At 44.4% G+C, this 14,594-nt stretch overlaps 1 long non-coding RNA gene across 1 annotated transcript in view; it reads right to left on the bottom strand.

The window, feature by feature from the left end:
- LOC135386062 (uncharacterized) overlaps window positions 1–14,594 on the bottom strand; it is a 280,169-nt gene that overhangs the window by 254,311 nt on the left and 11,264 nt on the right. The window contains exons 2-3 of the long non-coding RNA XR_010420578.1: window positions 10,005–10,069; window positions 9,512–9,652 (exon numbers count right to left, since the gene is read on the bottom strand). This is a non-coding gene — a long non-coding RNA (uncharacterized LOC135386062). The remainder of the gene's footprint in view (window positions 1–9,511; window positions 9,653–10,004; window positions 10,070–14,594) is intronic.

Genomic DNA, 14,594 nt, shown 5'->3' with positions numbered 1-14,594 from the left:
CCGCAAAACAGGATTGCACGCGTGGCTCATTGCGGGAATTTCCGAGTTCCAGAGACTTTAGTTAGGATGCGGAAGTCAAATTTCAGTTCAAGTATGGTCTATGAAACTATGGAACTCCGAAAGTACCACAATCGCCGGAGCCACGCAAGCAGGCCTGTCCACCGGCTGCCATATACAGGGTGTCTGCTCTAACGTGTCCAGATATTATATTTAAAGCGAGCGATAAAAGAAAAGCAAGTGGTACTTTTCTGCTACTTCAGTAAGAAACAGGTACTGCTCCACTAGTAGCATCTGTTTCTTAGTCAAGTAGCTGAAAAGTAGCGCTCGTTTCTCTTTTATCGCTCGCTTTAAATAAAATGTCTGGTCACGTTAGCGCAAACACCCTGTATATACGTGGTCCGCCGGCACGGCGGCAAAGAGAAAACGATGGCGGTGTTTTTCCGAGTTCTAGTGACCGCCATGGTTCTAGGCCTATGGTTCTAGTAGGCCATGGTGCTGTTCGCTGCCGACAATATCCGCAGATACCCTGAAGCAGCTATAGTGCTGGCTAGAAGTGGCCGACTTTTCATTTCATTTATTATTACACCACAACCGGTACAAAGCGGTACTTAGCGGCCCAAAGCGGCTCGTTTCCATGGATACAGAGCAAAACGTACAGTTATGGTGAAGCGGCTCCCAACAAATACCTCACGATCGAGTGCCCATGAAGTCTCGTCCAACACTAGCAGACGTTGTTTAAACATTTTGATGACGCAGCACTGTCGTGAGTGATTTCACAGTTCAGTCTCTTCGGAGCCTCAACTGTGTTTTCTGCACTCCTCCTAATGATCCTTTTAACTGTCTTCACTAGAATAATGTAACAATCCAGCGAATAACGTAACCCACGGGATTATATCATATCCTAAATAGAACGATACATCGTGATGTAAACTGACCCTCATCCTGCCGTCCTATATTTGGCTGCTTGAACTACATTATGACCACCCGATACCAACTACCCCATTTTAACGCAGTTGTGTAAATGGGTAGATGATTGAAAAATACTTGTAACAGTCGCCACTGCTGAACGAAGCACGAAGCATCAACTCATCAAACAAAGGAATCTCACCTCACGCGAATTTTCATACGGTTGTCAACAATCACATTAAACAATATTCATAACGAATGAAGGCTCACTCCACTCTTCACGATTGTTTTTCGTTCGACGATTGCAGGTCCTGTTGGTTTCGCAATCTTTATAAACACTCCACTGAACATTAACCTTGCAGCCAATATGTCAATCCGTCTGAGAAAGAGAAAGCGGGAGAGTGCAGGGGGCATGACTCTATGCAAATCCCAGCTTTTGAGTGACAGGCGATCCGTCCACTCAAGAGTGGTCAATGCTCCTCCCAATGTGAGGCAAACCTGGGCGCAGCCGGTAATACCACGTCATCGAGGGAAAGAGAAAGCGAGAGAGCAAAAGAAAAGGACGCATGCAGTCTAAAGAAGCAGACTGTCTTTGAACAATGTCAGATCCGAGCTGAATTGCTCAAGAAGTGACGAGATCATCATGCAACTGCATAACAATCTTATTACCAAAGACATAGGACAAACAAGTCATCCCGAAATAGCAGAACAATATACACTGACCGTAAGAGTCGTTTTTCAGGTACTTTATTAGTATTCGATCATCTCGCTTTAAGATATGGAGGCGACTATTACACCTTCAAAGCAGTTTACAATTCAGGCAAAAAAGCCTTCAATCACTGATGTCACGTGCACATACATTACCGCGTAACAGCGTGCTTCCCTAAAAAATGTAGATTGTATTCCTCACCCGTGATATCTGCCTGTGTCTTTGCTCCATACGTTTGATTCCCACTTGACTGACATGATAACCCCACATGTAATGAAGTAAGGTATCGCAACCCTTGTTGTGAAATACCTGATGTTATCGTCTTTTTTTTATTCCGTAGTAGCGCCGCGAAGCAACAGTGGCTATGAGCGGCGAACAGACGTGGACAGATGGAGAGAGGCCAGCAGTGAGACAGAGGTGTTAGTATACGTCCCGGGCCGACTTCAAAGGGAACTGTGCCGACATTCGTCTGAAAAAGTCTGCCGGAAAACCCATGGAAAACCCCAGATAGCCCAGACGGTGCGGGGATTCCAACCCGCGTCACCTCCCTGTCTCGGCATGACACGTCAAGAGCAAGCAGAGAAACACAACAACGATAAGATGATGGCGTGTTCAGTATATGTGTTTCCAAAACCTGCAACGTCTGCAATGAGGACATGCGTCATGTTTATCTATACATGAAAACTGGAAGGTGCAGAAACTTCCCATCGTCAGCAACATGACCTGTCTGTACATTTGACGAACGCGTGCGTTGTAGCCAGAGACCTAAGTGGTGAGTAGCTGTGCTCATTACGTGTAATCTGCTGGTGATTATCCAGACCAGCCCTGATTGGTTCACTTGAACACGGCAGTTCATGTCTTGAGACTCAGAAACTGTCGACATGAAACTATTCGCGTACTTGGAAGCGCACCCGATTGGTAAAACTAAAATGTGCCTCTGCTGTCTTGAGTCTCGACCACTGTTTCATAAGTTCACGGAAAATTGAGTTTGATTTCGATTTGCAATTTTCTGGTGCGATTCACGGAAAATGACGACAACAGGAAAACTTTTCGTTCGTTGCTTTTTGCAAGACGATATACAGCTTCGTTTCACCGTATAGGAAATGCGATACCGATACCTCATTGCACGCGTTTTTAAGAGATGCGAATAAAATGGATGGAGCACACACAAAAAGCTATGCAGAGTTTGCAGCTATGCAGCTTCTAGATGGTGTGCGTTTGTATTTTTGATACGGTGTACATCGACATTTTATGAAAGTGAAAGCGCAAAAGTATACTAATAAAAAAATGACCTCAAATACGACAAAAACAATTTCTGCTGCAGACGGGCATTCGGACACCGCCGCGGCAGTTTGCACTGCACGCACTGTTGTATAGCGAGTGTAGCATAGGGCGAACGCTTGCAGCGAATCGACGCTGCGTGTGTGGGTGGGGTCTGGCGAAGAGCCCGAGTGCAGGCGTGGACGACGCTGCGCCTCAGACGGAGCGGTCGAACGCTGGCCCGCCAGAAAATGATGGATAGCAGGCAGCCCATTTTTCCGCGATTTAATGAGATGGGCTCCGCTTGCGGGAGAGCCTTCCCACTGTTATTATCTTTCTTAGACGCACCTTTTTCTAGTAAGAGAAAAAAAAACGTGTAGCGTGCACTTCTTTCCTGGTATGCTCCGCAGAACGGCGCGTCAAAGGCTGTGTCACGACCTCTGCAGAGCGCCTATAGTGCGGACAGAGAATGTCCTGCAGGGCTTGAACATGTGCTTCAGAGATGGTCCAAACCTCGCGTTACGTAACTAATCATTGCAGTGAAATAGTAAGACTGACGTGTGGAGAGGGGTGTATGTTTTGTTTAGTTTGCATTCGGTATAGCTCAGTATGGATAAGTGAATCACAAGCATACAGTAGCGTTGTGTCCCTCAATTTATTCTTTGAACAATGCGTCACGCACTATAGCCGTAAAAGGTTGTTTTGCTTCCTTTTCTTCTTCTACCTTAAACATTATAAACAGGAACATTATAAACAGGCTGCAATTGTCAGTTTCGTGACGCTGTGTAAGGATGAGGGAATTATGACTGAATAGCGCGCAAACAAGACATGGACAAGCGCTGACTTCCAACCAAAAATTGGAAGTAGCTCTGAAAGTAGAATTGGCAGTTGTAAGTTTAGTTTGAGCTTTAGTTGGAAGTCAGGGCTTGTCCGTACCGTTCTGTGGTCCGTTTTGCTTGTGCGCTGTTCAGTTATGATAGGACAATCTTCCATCTTGTCGAGGAAATTAGTATTATTGTTCCTAAATAAATATCTGTTCAATTAGATCATGAATGCCAGAATATGGCAAGCTAGTTTCCTACCTTTTATTACGCGTCTCACGAAGGAACTGCGCGTATTCTACGTCAAGTATGTGGTGGTTGCACGGCTGCGACACAGCTATTTGCACCTATACTGATTGAACGGCCCCGGAAACGCGTTACCGTACACCACCCCCACGCGTCACGCGGCAAAACTGTGGCAGCGGTAACCTGAGAAACAAGAAAGAATGTATGACATATCACATTAAATGGCTTTACACAATCTTTCTTGAAAACGCAGTGCAAGCGACGCATGTGGCTATAAGCAGAAGAAACCGTATACGACGAATGCAGAAAACACCTGAATGAATGGGACTCGGGGAGTGATACAGTCGTACCCCGTTAATATGGACCCCATTCATATATGAACGATTTTTCTAGAAACCAAACTTTTTCAGTGCATTTATGCCTCGATAATATTGAAGCTTGCTTTTCGGACAAAGAGCAGCGCAATAAGGTAGCAATCTTATAGTGCCATGTATAGGACGAGAGCCGCGCAATATTTTGAACAGAGACTGTCCTTCTGGGCACCATCCTCAACACTGGCATGGTATCTAGAGTGTTCGGGATGACATGTTAGAGTGTTCGTGGGTATTATGGGGTCAACAGCATACGTGGATGGGGGAAAATCCAGCCAGGCTTTTAGAACTATAAGATGGTGAACAATCTCTGCCCTCTACGAGCGTTGTTGGTTTGCGGAAGCGCGGGCTGAGGCTCTGACGCCGTGAGGTTGGGGCAGTCCTGAGGCTCATGAACGTCTCCTTACCGGTTCGGGGGATTTTCTACCCTTAGAGAGCCGTATACTTACTTCTGTCTCGTTATTGGCATCGGCATGAAGGGAACATTGCACACCATTCAGGAACCATTCCACTGCATGCAACACAGTGTCTAATATTCTAATGTTTATGCTAAGTAACAAGCAGGTTTCCCCAGCAATTGTAAGATTGTACCATACTAAGCACTGTGCTCCCACTACCACGATAGTCATTTTCCTGTCTTTCGTCTAGCCCACTAGTCATTTGTCTTTTCGTTAAATATACAATGAAGTTATACAGCAAAATCCTGTATTAAAACCAATATAATTCGGTGTAACTCAATTACATTTCATAGTTAACTGTATAGCTTTAATTGGGATACAATTCTAATTTTGGAACTGTTACTGAAATATAATTACTTTTAGAAACATGAAGCTGTAATCGTAATTCAATTACTTTTGCACAGTAATTTTTACAGGTCTGCTAACGAGGCACGACTGTATTTTCCAACGGTACATACCGCCCCGCTCGATCAAACATTCGTTCCTGGAAGTATAGCGCTTAAAGTACCATATGCGTGACAGGCTAGCGTGAGAAAGTATGTTCAATAACAAAAGTGAGGTCATTAATTAATATTGAGTGTTGCTTCAGGCCGGGAGATGTCGCTTTGTTCCCATCACACGCGTCAGTGTCATTCATATTCAAGTCCAGACAAGCGAATGGTTGAAAAGGAGATGGTAGATGAGGAGAATGGACATCAAATTGAAACACTATGCATGAAACCAGAAGAACCTTGATATGTATGGAGGTTATTAAAGCGTCAGTAGCCAAGTTAATTATTCAATTAAAAAAAAATTCTGTTTCCCTGCTTGTTGCAGAGGCATAATACGATAGCATTGCTGCTGATTCGCTTAACTGTCAAGAAATTACGCGGATAATGTAGTTCTGCATACTTGTTTGCAGATATCGCTAAAATTTGGCAGAGAATAGCATGGAGTAAGGTTGCAATAAAAAAGAATACCAGGCTATCATTGTATTTTACGCTGAGAAATTATGCGCACACACGTTTGTAATTTGCGATGAAAAAAAATTATTTGCAATTTCACATGTCGCGTAGCTTCTTCACTCTATACGCGCATTTTCCACATGTATTCGCGTTTTTCGCCAATTCGACGGCGCACAGCGGTGAAACTGGGGACTAGCCGATCTAGGTACACACGGCCGACCCCGCGTTCACTTACGTAGAAGTTGCTGCTTTTCGTATGGGTCGCTGAGCTGCACCTGTATTTTGCTGTTGAAATCATGGATGAAGGAAATAGTGTAGACAACGGCCAGCAAACTAAACCAAACGACTTTTGTTCTATGCCACAATGCGACCCTTCGCGCCGAGGGGACAGCAGTGTGTCTTTCCGCGTTTTCTTCCTTCCACACATGGAATACCGCCTACTTTGACGCATCCTCGGAAGAGATGGATTGAGCGACTCAAAATCAGCAAACCTGTTACATCAGCAATGCTTGTGTGTCTGTGTGTGTGTGTGTGTGGCAGAGATCTTGGAGCGGTACTGCCTACATATATGATGAACGTCCTTTCTTTTTCTTTTCTTTTTCTGAAGCACACTTCTGTGCAGCTCACGTCAGGAAGGGAAGCAAAACCTTTTCTAGGCAAAACAAAACAAGCTTGTTTCAAACTTGAGTAGCCGTTATGTGTAAGAAAACGCAAGGGATAGCGCGAAAACGTATACCAAGTCAGTTTTGTAACTGTGCATTTGAATCAGCGCGTCAAATCATTTGGGAAAGAATGCAGAAAGAATACGACGCGTCATTAAGGTTTCCCAAAAAGATGCGCTCTTGTGACACACGGGTGTCGCAACATTACCCTGTAAATTCTAAACTACATTCGTTCACGCGCTACACACTTAGAAGATCTTATCTGTAAGAGAGCATCAGCACTGATGGCGTGTGCTTGCATGTCGCTGACATGCAAGCAGGAGCAAGCAGGACAACTCGCTGGACAAACGCAGTTTGTCCTGGTCGAAGGACAAACGATCGAGCAAGCAGGACACTCGCTGCTTATTATTTCGGCATCGCAACCGGTAAACGTGAAATTCACCTTCACGAAGTGTGGTTGATCAAACACACCGGAACTTCGCAAATAATACGCAACAACTATATAGCCTTCTCTTTTGACAACTCGGTTACGCCTGGCAGAAGTATACAAGCAGCTACTCGTTCGCCTTCAACGCATCGAGAATCAACATTGCAACTCAAAAATCTCAAAATCGAAACTGAGCGACAACCTGGATACGTCCGCGATGTTGGAGTTTAGATGCGCCACTTACAGGTCATGCAAAACGCGAATAGGCTCACGAGCGCTCAAGCAAGCTATACATCATATCTGCACTTCAGCGTATTGACTCAATGAGCAAAGACACAGTCAGTTATATGTTGGTGTCTCACTTGTCAGTTACAGTTTTGCTGGTATGAGCTGTTGTGATCGTCCTGTACGTAAGTTTGCCCATCGGCCAGGTTTATCATCACGGAGAAAGACACAGTCGATCGTTGTGCAGTTCGAGGTCGTAGGCACTTTAAGATCATTCACTAACCGCAAACCAAATGTTTGGTTTACTACTTTGATATCGCAATCTCCTGCGACGATTGTACGCATAGTTCCATTGGTACTGCCACTTAGATATGGAAAGCGTTGGGATGTCACCACCAGTTCCATCGCTTTTGGTGGCTACCGTATAAAATGAGCTGCTAGGAAAACTTCGATTTTATCACTTTATCACGAGAAATCTTATCCCCGCCTTGCTGCGCCCCGCATAGGCTGCTCCAGTGATCTACCCGTGGCGCGATCTATCGCTCCTCAGCGCTACTAGTGAGTATGCCCGTAGCAAATCTCGTTAGTGAGATGCACCTATACTGACTGAACATTTTCGGGGCTGCCAAAATGACGAATATTAATTATTTCTACGCATGCACTGAATATCCGTCGGTTTACAAATCAAACGAAGACGAACCTGTGGAAGGTTGATATTGTTCCTGGTCGTTGGAAATTGTGATAATACAAGTTCCTTCCTCTGTTGCCAACACATTTTTTCACTCGAATTATCATAAGAACTGTAAATCGTCCACAATTACTTTTAACACTATCCGTAAGGAAAGAACGAATCAATGTTTTCTGTCGTATCCACTAGAGAAGCATTGTTTCTCCTCAATTATCGGTAACAGCCTCAGTGGCTGGACAGCAAGGCGTCGGGAGGACAGAAAAGAGGGGCTCCTACAAGTAACGCCGTAAAGAAAATTAGACGTGACGTGGTGCAGAACTCGAAAGAACAAAATAAGCAGATCGCTATGTCGACGCAAGGCGAATATCGACGCATGCCGACAGGACTATACAGGGTGGAGCACGACGCGTATCTTTTTTTTTTCTGCGAACGGTGACGAACTGCGCAGGGTCTCCGACACATTGATGCCACGCAAGAGCGTCTCCCCAATATGTTTTTTTTTTCTTGTCCAATTCAATTAACGTTCAGGAAGAAGTCTGTACAGTAACAAAAGTTCGCTGTTGCCCCGGCAACTGAGCCATTCATATTCAGTGCATACTTTTTCGCACTCAATTTCTTAATGACTTTGAATGACAGTGCATTTTGTTCCCAAACAGCTGTACTTGTCATACACGTTGTGCTTTTAGAGGATCATTGTTTCCGAATACATATACTATAGGCAACAACACGAGCAACGCTATAGGGACAAAGTAAAAAAAAAAAAATGTGCAGGGTATTTAGAACAGGAAGGACACGGAACAACTCTGTCAGTTTTGAATGTAATGTTTCGCACATTTCTTACACAAACGACTCGCATACATGTACTACCTTTCTGTACGTGTCGCTTATCGACACAGAAAATTTATTTACAGCTCAGCCACTATAGGTGGCGTGCAAAGGACGACTGGTACAGAAATGAATTAAGTTGTGTATTTTTGGGTTAATTCTTGCGGATAACCAGCGACCTAACTGCTGCAGCCTAAAAGTTTGCCATCTTTGACACGAAGCAGGCATGTGATAACTAAGCTGTGTGCTCAATAGCCTTCTTCTCATATCCGAAGGTGAACTTTCCCCCAATGGTATCAAGGGGGCTCTGTTCGGGCGGGGGGTCGCTCTTTCATATTACTTTACCGTCAATATTGCGTAAAACGCTGACGATTTCTTATCCCCAGATAAGACCATCTTCAGGTGTGTCGATTGTCATCTATACTGGTGGCGAGCATTTGTATGGAAACATGGACCTGCGCACGAAGGCAGTTCCGGCGTAGAATACAGGCACGCAGATCAGGAGCCCAAGAGTTCATCTGCATTGCTAAATCGCGCGGTGCCCTGCGAGTGAAGATGATAAATGTCTTTCAGGAAGAGATTACACATGAGCGCACCCATCCTTCCCTTGTCCGCCGGGGAGAAGCGGGAACGGATTTTGCTTTCTTTTCTAATCGACCCTGATGCAAGTACATCAAAGGTTTCAATTCTTATCATTGGGAGTGACAAGTGACATTTATAAAAAACGAAAACATCATGGCCGAACTAGGCCATCTAGTAAGTTGTGGTACACACTCATTACTTGCGATAGATGTCACAGAGCTTCAGTGCGTGATGTTACATCGAACCGCCCTGCCGCTCGATCTCAAAACAACACTGGTCTTGCACTGCTAGATATAAGGATGTAACGATCATTATACAGCTTTCGTCAAAGAGTACCCACTGTGCACGAACTTCACTGTGTAAAATGTTCAAACACATTATACTTACTAATAAATCCGCGTTTAAATCTGGTAGCGTCACAAGGCCATATTCCGGTCCTGATCTTCGGCCACCCGCAGTCCTTTTGGTGTCATTGTGAATTCTTCCTTTTACTTCTTCTTTCACTCTCACACGGTGCTACAGGCGAGCCTACAGGTTCGTCGACGTGCATGGGTGACTAAAGTGGCGCAGCGTTTCCAAAGGCAAACACCAAGACAGCAGACCTAATACTCGTGCCCTGGCTACCTCTGATGTCATACCCATACTAAATGCCTCGATTCGCGTCCAGAGCTACGATGCCTTTTAAGCACGGTTCCTATTTTATTTTATTTTTTTCTGAATCTGCAGAATCTGCAAGGGGTAAGCCAAGACATATCGAAGTTCGAATAACTTTGGAGCCTCACAGCGGTTCAGCAAGTGCACAGTAATCTGGGCTGCATGCAAAGACATTGAAAACAAAGGAGCTCGGCGGAGCTACGCGCTTTCAACACAAAACACTTACGTTAACGGACACAAGATGAAGACATCGTTCTTGATACACAGGGCCGACTTCACCGCTTCACTTTACTGCGAAAAACGAACACAGTGAAAAAGATGAGAAGAGACAGTCAAACCCGTCCGTCAAGTTTCACCCATCAAGTAAACCCGAACAGAAATCTCGAATCGAATCAGTAAAATTTCAATTATGTAGGTGTCTCAGAAGACCGCCTCAAAACAAGTTTACATTTCACAACGCGAAACTAAGAATACACTACACTATCAGAAGAAGAAGAAAAAAAAGTACTCGGGAGAGCTCCCTTGGTTACAACTACGCCCTTTTGACAGCGGTAGCTGTTAACGGGAAGATGATGATGATAATGAGTTGGATTTTTCTGGCGCAAAAGTATCTATGGCCGAGTTAACCGGAAGGCCTCGCGAAATCGCTGTAGCTGCATCAGAAAACCATCGGTTTCGGTGATGCAGAACAGGTTAAAATAATCTAAAGCTAATAAAAACAGTTTCGACATACTCAAAGATGGGTACGTTGTCCCGGAATGTGTTCGGATTTTTCAGCTTTTCCTGTCCCGCTTTTGTCCCGATTTTGGTAATATTTTTTGTCCCTCTAATCCTACCTCTATACATATCACCACTCACTTCACCGATCACAAGGCAGTACTCGTCAATAGAGTAGTTGCGCATATATCAGCAACAAAAATGTCAACATCCACACACAACAGCTACCGCTGATATTCGCGTTACACAATCATAACCCTCCTGTAATTTTTTCTTACACCCCCGACCCTGAAATTTATACTCCCCGCACTGCAACAAATGGTCCCCAAACTTCACATAAACTTACGCGAGTTTAGTCTCGAAAGGGATCAATAGCTCTTTTTTTTCCCTTGCATCGACCAAAGAAACAAGTGATGTCCCACGCGACTAATGAAGACAACAAGGCACTGTTGATCTAAGAAGTGAGGGCTGCGCTTAGATTTCTCTCCAGACGCACACGCAGAGCTTCGAGGGATTTATTTTAAGGAGTCATAATTCATCCAGGGAACGCGAAAGAAAGGGAAGATAAGAATGCAAGAATGAAACGAGTGGACAGTAATGATGACTGAGCGACGATTTTGGCTCATACAGGTTTCTTCCCCATTGAACAAGGCTGTGACATGAATGAGAAATCGCTTTCACATCGACTGCTACTACCGATGGTAAAGTTACGACTGGTATCCATCTCTTTCAAATGATGTACTCCATTTGTTTCGGTTTCTGATTCACCTCAGTAAAAATGACATACCAGTACGAAACTGACTGTATTGTCGCGACAGGTAATGCAAGTCAGATGGAGACAACGGAACCGTCGACTCTTAATTGTTCTGCTCCTCTTCATCTAGTTTCATCTAGAATTATAAGAGGGGCCACCGTAATATTTGTGCCCTACGCTCTGACGCCATTCACCTTCGTAATTAGGAGGTATGTTCACAACGAAGTCAGGGCAAAATAGCATCATATAGATATATAGATGCCGAAAAAAAAATGCAGACATATGTCGCATCACATCAATGGCGACACCAACATCATGCCTTCTTTGTGTTGAATTGTATACCTAACTCGAGTAACAGACAACGGGTGTATGGATGCCATAAGCAATTTTTTTATTCCGTGAACCCGCCGCGAAGCAACTGTGGCTATGAGCGGCGTACAGATGTGGACAGATGGAGAGAGGACTGCAGGAAGGAGTGGGTGACAGGGGGGTTAGTATGCGTCCTGGGCCGACTTCAGGGGGAACTGTGCCGACATTTGTCTGGAAAGTCTTCGGAAAACCCAGGGAAACCCTCAGATAGCACAGCCGGTGGTAGGATTCGAACCCACTACCTCCCAGCCTTCAGTACAACCTTGGCTACCGTCAACGAGCGGGACGCTTACCCCGCTCGGCCATGCCGCTGGTGATAATAACTTTTGCTTTTCGAGTATATCTTACAGCGTTACATAGAAACACTAATACTTCAGTACGGCACGCGCATAAAGCAGATCGGAGGAAGTGCCTTCACGAATCAACACACCAGAAAACTTTCATGAAGATAGCAAGAATCGCGGTTTCACACAAACGTGCTGAGTTAGTGTATCTTGAATAGGGAGCACAGCGGAGACTCTGTCGGACTGATCGATTCAAAAACAAGGCGCCAGAAGAGTAGGAACAGGGAATGATAAGAAACAAACACAGAAGCAAAGAGAGAAAGGAAAGGAACGAAGCACGAGGAGAAGAAAGATCCATTGAGAAGAAGCGAGAAACACGGTCAGCAAAAGAGTGAGCGAAAGCAGGAGCAACGCGGCCAGCGAAGTGCTTTCTAACTTTCCCACGATTAATCTTGCGCAGCATTCCCTCTCGCCACCCTTCCTCCCTCTCCTTTACCTCAACAAATGAGCGAGGCCTCTCTTCCCTTTTCTCTCCCCCGTTTCCCGATATTTCGGGTTGCTCTCTTTTTTCATCACGCTTTCGGTCGCCATATACACCGTTTTATCGAAATCCCTCGTTTTGCTGGTTCGGTTCAGAACTTGAACGGGACGAAAGGTTGACAGGTATATGCATACTATGTTCATCTATAGTATGGTATATGGAGTGGCTACGGTACATATTATAAAACGGATTTATTGCAAACGCGGACCTTTCTATCTGTTGCTTTGACCGAGCAGCTTGACACGTAACAAGCGAAAACTTCAAATGGTCAAATGGTAGTTGCGGTAACTACTCCCGTGCATGGTGAACGTGTCAGCCGCGCTGATGCCATGTGAAAAGTATTATTACACTTGTATTGGTCCTGTCTGTCTTCCTACTCATTCTCCGAGTCGTCAATCAGCAAATCAAGAAAGCAGCACCACATTCCCAACAGCATTTACGACCACCTTGGTAACATAGTACTTTAACAAGTGAACGGTTATGGAAACACAAGAGCAATAAATTATTTTCGGCAGTGTAGTATCTTGTGTAAACAAATGTGAACAATTGAAGAATCCTGTTAAAGACAAGAAGAACCCTGTTGAAGAAAAGACTGTTAAAGACAGTTCATCACGGCCTGCTCAAGATAAGTTTACCGTAAAGAATATAGGGTATATATGACAATAGGATGCTTTTCACTGAGTACTATCCTACCTGTCATGCTGCATGGGAGTAGCAGGGCAGCAACGACAATTTAGACGTATAAGTTTATCGACACTTCTAGTTGAACTCGAAGTTCCGTTCCTTGCGAGTTTCACAGTCCGTAGTATAGGGTTAGAAGTTATCGAAACAGTAACACTTGAGAGACAGCCGGTAATCACAGTAGCTATAGCCCGTGAAAACGACGTATATAACGACACGACGACGGGATTGTAGAACGTTACTGCATGCTACTGAATATCTCTTATATTGAGTGAATTTATTCAGCGTCTCTACCTAACGCGAAACGTTACACGGAGAAAAGCAATAGTTCAATACATTAATTGTCCAATGAATAAAAATTCACAAAAGGACTAAACCAAAAATGTTGTTTCAAGTTCAAATTATCGAGCATTCCAAAATCGGAAAATCAAACCCTCGAAAACCATACATGATAACAAGAGATAGCAAACGAAACAAAACACACGCATCGATTATTGCCGTTTAACGATGAAGCTACTAACAACAGAAAAAATACATGGGTCTTTTAATGAGTTCTACCATTGCTACATAATTTTTTTAGCGTTTAGTGACGCAGTTGTAGCATATAACGAGTGTAGCCGAAGGGATTCACTCCAAGATACGACCAGAGGACAGGTAAGCAAACCTCCCAAGGACCCTAAGTGTTCAGAAGGACGCCATCATCAAGACCGTCAGCGCCATCCATCCGTTGCGCGGTCTACTAAGGTTATAAACAAACTATTTCAGCGACGACGTCAACGGTACGGATAATAAGCAACGCATAACCAGTACGAGCGCGCTTTGTTTGCGTTTTATGACTTTTCGATGACGAACAGCTGAAATAGACATTCCAGAGCAGTTGGCTCACCACTTTAACCACATTTTTCTTTTTCTTATACCAATCGGCCAGGTCAAGACCATCGGAGAACAGCCAAAAAAACTATAGCACAATATCATATCAACATCTGGTTTAACGAGTATAGAGCTGATGTCTTCATGCAAATGCATGTTCTTTTCTCGATACGGTTTCTTATATAGATGATGAAAAACAATACTGGTCTTGGTTCGGAACCGATCAGAAGGGTCCTATGGTGCATATAAATGCATGTTTTGCACGTTGTGACAGATTTCGCATGAAAGTGCATATTTTGGCATATTTCCCGGTGCTAGAGACCTTTAAATTTACTATCGACCTATCTTATCTGGTGCAAGAGCTCACTTCTTTTTTCATGGATGGTTTTGCAGGTCTCGGGACGGCGCTGGGTCGTCTTTCGCGAAAATTCTGGTCGGAATGGAATATATTTTCACGTTTCGGTGGAGTGAGGTGTGGTGTTCAGTCCGTACATTGGCTGCTGCGTACTCCACTGCGTGCATGGCCAATTGGCCGTACTTGACCTTTGCCACATTCCCGTTACGAAGACGGGCGGCGTTCGCATTTTAATCGGCATGATG

This window comes from Ornithodoros turicata, chromosome 2 (genome assembly GCF_037126465.1).
Source record: "Ornithodoros turicata isolate Travis chromosome 2, ASM3712646v1, whole genome shotgun sequence".
Classification (NCBI taxonomy): Eukaryota; Metazoa; Arthropoda; class Arachnida; order Ixodida; family Argasidae; genus Ornithodoros; species Ornithodoros turicata.
This window is presented reverse-complemented; position numbering and strand designations above follow the sequence as displayed.